At 42.4% G+C, this 7,030-nt stretch overlaps 1 pseudogene; it reads right to left on the bottom strand.

Moving 5' to 3' along the window:
• Nucleotides 1-4,107: 4,107 nt before the first annotated feature.
• On the bottom strand, nucleotides 4,108-4,473 carry LOC112933013 (ribosomal protein eL22-like pseudogene; annotated as a pseudogene).
• Between the last annotated feature and the right edge of the window lie 2,557 nt (nucleotides 4,474-7,030).

Here is a 7,030-nt window from a genome sequence, read left to right as displayed (position 1 = left end):
TATATTTTTTTTGAGCAAAAGTTATTATTTTAATGCATGGAGGTAATTCTCATGAGAGTCAGGACACTGCTGCCTCTGGGGTAAGGGGTTATAACCAGAGATGGGCAGGAGGAGGCTCCTGGAATGCACATAATATTCTGTTTCCTGACCTGGAAGTAGTCACACAGTTGATCACTTATAGTAATTTATTAAGCTCATTATAACATTTATGTTTTATACACTTTTACGTATATGACTATGTTTTGCAATTTAAAAAGTTTTCAACAAACAAGCAACTGGGTTGTTACTCTCTTGATGCAGCTGAAGACTGGAGCTCTGAGAAGGATCCCCAGGCAGAGTGACTTCCAATCAGAAGGCCAGCTTCCAGGTCAGGTTCTGGCCCTCCCTTATTTCAGGGCACCTGATCAACAGGAGGTGTGTTTGATTGTAGACAACTCATTCCATTTCCCTCAAAAAATAGCATTTTCTTCTCTTGTCTGATGTGATTACATTTCAGACAAGATTAGTGGGGTTGATGCCATTAAGTAAAAAGTCATCTCTTTTGGAAACAGCCCAGAATGTCTGGATTCCATTTTTAAAAGCCTCAGATCCCATTAAGATGAAATAGAACTATGTGGATTCAGATTCAATGGGAGAAGACAGAACTCTGAGTACCAGCTGGGCTCATGTGGACACCTGGGGGGAGAGAGGGGAGGAAGGTGGTAAATGAGGACAATATAATTTGGCAGTAAGATCAGAGAATTCTCAGCAACTCTCTTTCTCAAGAGCAAGGGATCAGCAAATCAAATACTGTCCATCTGCCATGGAATGGCTAAATAAATGACAGGTGCAGTATACCTACACCATGAAACAGTGTGCATCCAATGAAAATTACAGTTAGGGTCACCACCAATGAACTTGGGTAGATTTCTACCAGCAAGATATTTTAGCTTTTCAAGTATCTAAAATATGATCCTATCATATAAGACAATGACAAACAACCTCCCTATTTATGTGCATGAGTACTTATGTACATTGCCTGTATATGAGTCTACATATATGGAAAGAAACACACCAAGTTGTTAATATAGTTACCCCTAGAAGGATATGGAGTGCTAGTGAGGACTGAAGAGGGTGGGGGAGAAAGGAAACCATAACAAAAAACACCCAACAAGTATGATGTGATTGTTTGTGTGTGTGTGTGTTTATGTAAAAATGAATAAGGAGGCAGGGGATTAAACCATGTATTGCATCTCTGGTCCCAGCATTGCAAAGAACAGAGGAAGAATCTCCTCACCAGAGGATATACTCCTTTCGGGGAAATAGGCACAAACCCATAGAGCACTTGGTGAGCATGTCAACATAATTCAATGTTCTCATCTTCTGTCTCCTGTATTCCTACCACTCTATCACACTGTTTATTTAATAAGCATTTCCTGAGCCCACATTAGTTTCTAGGCACAATCACGGCTCAAAGGAACACTTCTAGTTGTGGAAAATATGATTTAATTAGAGATGAGTACATAGAAGTACTAAGAAAATATTTATTGAATTGGGTTAAAATCGCTATAATCTGGACAAAGAGAGGTGCTACTTAAAATTTTGTCATTAGTGTCTTTGCAGCCCATCACATCAGACTCTAATGAGACCTTGATACTTATCTAGTCTAACTGTCATCCTCTATATCTATGGAAGCTGAGGCTCAGGGTAGGGCAGAGTTGTGATCCCAACCCACAGCCCAAGAACCAGTCTTGTTTCCACCATATTGTGAAGTCTTCAAGCAGAACTGAGAGCAAATAATGCCTGGGAGCAAAGCCTTTGCCATTTTAGTCATGTTTCATATGAGGCAGCTGATAAAATGGGGGAAAATGTGGTATTATGGGTTGAATTGTGTCCCCCCCAAAAGATATGTCCAAATCTTAGCCTCCAGAACCTATGAATGTGACCTTATTTAGAAGTAGTCTTTGCAGATACAATCCAGTCAAGAAGAGGTCATACAGGATAATCTCTAAATCTAATGTGATCTCTAAATCCAATATGACTGGTGTCCTTATAAGAAGAGAGAAATTTGGACACAGAGATACAGACGCACACAGGGGAGAAGGCCAAATGAAGATGGAGTCAGAGATTGGAGTGATGTATCTGTAAACCAAGGAGCACCAAGGATTATTGGCAATCACCAGAAGCTAGAAGAGGCAAGGAAGGATTCTTCTCTAGAGCCTCAGAGGGAGATGGCCCTGCTGACACCTTGATTTTGGACTCATACCTTCCAGAACTACAGAAGAATATATGTCTACTGTTTTAAGCCACCCAGTTTGTGATACTTTGTTATTGCAGCCACGGGACAGTAACACACATGGGTTTGAATTTGTTAGATCTGGGGTAAAATCTGGTTTTTGCTATTTACAAGTTGGATGATCTTGGGCAAATCAAACTGGATCCTTGGATTTTTTTATCTGTAAACAGGACAACAGCAACATCTCACCTGATGTAAGACTAAACGAGGTAATTCAGGTATGGCACCCGGCTTTCTAATCCCTTAGCTGCAGTATGAGAAAGGGAATGGGCCAGGCTGGGCAACAGGCTTGGAGCCCCTCTGCTCCACCTTACGGTGCTTTGTGCGGCAAGGCTGGCCAGTCCTTCATCTTTTCAGCTGCAATTAACCTACAGTAGTAGCTGGCACATTGTAGAATAATGATGCTGTTGGCTGAAGTTTGTCCCTCTCTGATATTATAACAACTTCACTCTTTGTCTAAAGAGTGACTGCTCCAGAGAGATTGGGCTCAAGTTGATGACAGAGCAGATTGCTTTGAGATAGAAGACCCCGGTTCTATTCCTGGCTTAGGAACATGTTCTGTGACTTTGGAATTTGCAACCCAGTGGAAAAACAATACCACCTTCTGCCTAGCAAGCCATCAATAAATGGATGAGTTTTTTTTTTTTTTTACAAGCCCTTTGAATAATGGGGCAAAAGAGTTAATAAAACACAAACCAATTCAGCTATAGGTACAGGTGGAAATTTGGATTCAGCTTCTAGAGTAGAAGACAGAATTTCCTCCTTTCTGTATGCATCCATGAAATATTTTTGGAGTAATTGCTAGGATCCGAGGACACAAAGATGAATAAGGCACAGTCCCCTATGCTCAAGTCCTCACGATCTGGTATGGAAAATGGAATGTTGTAAGTTATGGGCTCATGAGAACTTTCAGAAGCTGTGAGCCTGCTGAGAAAGAGCTGGGGTTTCTGGAGCTGAAGATAGAAGGAAGTTCAGAGAAAGCGTTTTAGAGGAGGAAATCCTATGTCATTTTCCATTGCTGGTTGTCAAAAGTGATTCCAGTCTCAAGGTGTCACAAGTTATGAAGTCACCTCCAATTCACCCACAATCTATGAAAAACCCTTGACCTCCCTCTGCTTTATACTTTCTTAAAAACGAGGTGCCTAGAAAACATGGCCACAGAAAAACCTGTTCATGGACGCATGAGATAATAGAAAAATATATATTGGTCTTTGCTTCCCACCCACTGCATTTCTGACATAGGGCTCCTGAAGACCTTGAAATTCTCTGGATACTAAGGGCATTAGGAACATCTTTTTTTCAATCTGACATTTGGTCTTTGATCTTGGTTCCTGACACAGAGCTTCTGAAAACCTGGCAAATTCCTGGATGCTAGGAATGTGTTTGTTCTAATGAGGCTCCTGGATGGGTCCTGGGGAGGGCTGATCACAGAAAGACCAAGTCATGACTAGAAGCTTGGAATTTGCAGCCCTGTCCCCCATTCTCTTGAGAAGGGAGAAGAACTGAAAATGGAGTTACTGATTGATCATGCCTACATAAAATCCCAATATATTTTAGTGTTTGAGGAACTTCCAGGTTAGTGAACACATCCACACCAGGAAGGTGACGTACCCCAGATCCACAACAATAGAAGCTCCTGTGCTTGGACCCTCCCAGACCTCACCCTACCTGGCTGTTCATCTTCATCTTTTAACTTTTTTTTTTTTTTTTTTTTTACAGAGTATAATGCTTTATATTCACCAATAAACCAGAAGTCCATTTCTAGATGTTTCTTTCTTTTGCATGCTACATTTGTTTTCTTAGGAAGCAAAACCCTGGAAGGGACAGCTTCACTAGTCTTCAGACTCAGATTCATCTTCATCTTGACTAATTTGGAAATAACGAAGTTCATAAGTCTCCTTGTCAGATGCAACCACACGAAGCCAGTCACAAAGATTGTTTTTCTTAAGGTATTTCTTGGTAAGCTATTTCAGATACCTTTTAGAGAACTGTTTCTCAGAAACAACTGTGATTTTATTCCTGAAGCATTCAACGTGAACAACATTCCCCAGATTTCCAGTTTTTCCATTGACTTTAAATTTCTCCAGAAGAAACTGTTCAAAATTACCAGAATCAAAAATTCCATCTTCTACTGGATGGGTGAGGTCCAAGTTAAACTTCAAGGTTGACTTCTTAGGCTTCTTGTCTTTCAGGGTCATCTTGAAGGCTGGCTGGGTGATCAGAGAGCCTTTAACATATCTTTTGATAAACTGGTAAATGTCAAGTGTTTCCTTGGGTTCTGTAGCCACTCTAGCAAATTAATCAAACCTGAGGAGGGAATCATGCAAACCTCTGATTTGTAGCCCAACCAGACAAAAGTTGTGAGTAACGTAGGAGCCTACAGTTTGTGATTGGCATCTGACATGGGGTGGAAGCAGTCTTGTGGGACTGAGCCCTTAGGCAGTGTAGCCAGTGGGATCTGACACTGTCATCAAGTTGATAGTGTTAGAAGTGAGTTAAATTGTAGGACCCCCACCTGGTGTCATGGATAATTGCTTCATGTAGGGAAAAATTTCCACACATTGGGTGATCTGAAGTATCAGAAGTGAAGTGTTATCTGTGAAGGTAAAGAGACACACATGAAAATGACACAGTGTGGGGATGGGAGCGGGGGAAGCAAAGAGAAAAGCTGAGTTTTTCCTATTACAGCATGTGTGTAGCAGCTTTGTCCATAATTGCCAAAATGATGTCCTTCAGTAGGTGAATGGATCAGTAAACTGTGGTACACCCAGACAATAGAATATTTTTCAGAGCTAAAAAGAAATGAGCTATCGAGCCATGAAAAGACATGAAGGAAATTTAAATGCATATTACTAAGTGAAAGAAGCCAACGTGAAAAGTCTACATGCTGTATGATTCCAACTGCATGATATTCTAGAAAAGGTAAAACTATATAGACAGTAAAAAAAAAAAAAAAGCAGTTTTCAGGGACTGGAAGGAGAGGGGAAGATGAACAGGCAAAGCACAGAAGATTTTTCAGGGTAATGAAAATATTCTGGGGCAGCCCGGGTGGCTCAGTGGTTTAGTGCCACCTTCGGCCTGGGGCATGATCCTGGGGACCCGGGATCGAGTCCCTCATCGGGCTCCCTGCATGGAGCCTGCTTCTCCCTCTGCCTATGTCTCTGCCTCTTTCTCTCTTTCTCTCTTTCTCTCATGAATAAATAAGTAAAACTTTAAAAATATATATTCTGTGTGATACCATAATGCTGGAAATACGTCATTACATGTTTGTCCAAACCCACAGAATATCCAACACCAAGAGTGAATCCTAATGTAAACTAGACTCTGGATGACTATGATGCTTCAAATAGCCTTTTTTGATTTTAACCAACCTACTAGTCTAGAAGGGGTGTTACTATGGGGGAAGTTATTTGTGAGTGGAGGTAGGTAGATATAGGAACTCTCTATACTTTCTGCTCAATTTTGCTGCAAACCTAAAACTGCAAAACAAGAATCTATTTTTAAAAAGGATGCCAGGGCTCATCTCTTGATAAACTGAAGAATGCCTCTCCTAGCTCTCCCTTCTCTGGTCACCAAACTGTCTCCTATGAACAGTGGCCATTGGATGGGACTACCCCGAGTTCCAGGCATAGGGGAAGAGATGTCCATATGCAAAGGAAGAAGAAATAAATGCTGGCTGCAATCTGGAGCTTGTTAGCTTGACGACATGAAGGTGCTCTTCTCTTCATGAGTCTTGTTTGAGGAGGGGTCAGTAGGGGGCACCTTTGGTGGCATGAGCTCCTACCACTGTATGCTTCCCCTGAAATAGGAGTGCAGATGGGTTCCTCAATGTCACCCTGAAATGAAAGTGCCTGGATGGTGGCAGGGCACCATCCAGGTAAGAGGGCAATTCCAGGGCTGTAGGCTGGCCAGCAAAGAGGGACTCTGAGATGAGGAAGGGGCAGGTCACAGTGGCCCTGGTACAGAACACAGTCTTGAAGGCGGTGAAACCAGAGGAAAAGGAGGGAGGGAGCTGTTGCCAGAGGGGGTTGTCCCCTCCCTTCCCCCCATCTTCCGCGCCTCCTTATTGATGGAGCTGTTGTGCTAAGCACTTCATGCGGGCTTCTTACTCTTCCACTGAGAATCTGAGGATGAACCGTGGGATCATCGAGCCGTGGGATCCCCAACCTCCGTGCCCACATGTGAAATGGGGACATTAGCACCTGCTCCAGACCACCTTCCTTCCTTTCTAATTTAATTTTTATTTTCCATAGAAATTAGAGTACTAACTTATTCCAGAGGATGGCAGAGATAAGAAATTCACCCTGAAAAAAATACTTTGATGTAATTCTGTCAGCATGCCCTCCCGTTGACTGCCCCACCGGTGTCTTATGGTCTTGTGACAGTTTTTGAGCACTTTGCTGATTCCCACCTTAGGAGTAGACAGGAGCCACTTCAGAATCCCCAGATTTCAAGGCAGGAGTAAGATTATTTCTTAGGAGAATAGCACCTGCTATCTCAAAAGACTGCATATGCTTGTTATGGAGTTGGGCAGAGTTTAGGTTAAGTAAGCACATGATTCATCAGTGTTAAAAAAAAAAAAAAAAGGTAACGGGGAAAAATGCTGCCTTATGGACTAAGGTATTCAGATGTGGTGTGAATGTTTGAGGCAGCGGGTGGCCATAGTGGGCAAGTGGAGGCCCATGGCCCCAGTGACTGAGGGCATGGCCAAGCACAAGCAGCCTGGCTCCACGTGTGGCTACCGGGTGTGACTCC

The sequence above is a fragment of the Vulpes vulpes genome, chromosome 8 (assembly GCF_048418805.1).
Source record: "Vulpes vulpes isolate BD-2025 chromosome 8, VulVul3, whole genome shotgun sequence".
NCBI lineage: Eukaryota > Metazoa > Chordata > Mammalia > Carnivora > Canidae > Vulpes > Vulpes vulpes.
Note: the sequence above shows the minus strand (reverse complement) of the source record. Positions and strands in the feature narration are given on the sequence as shown.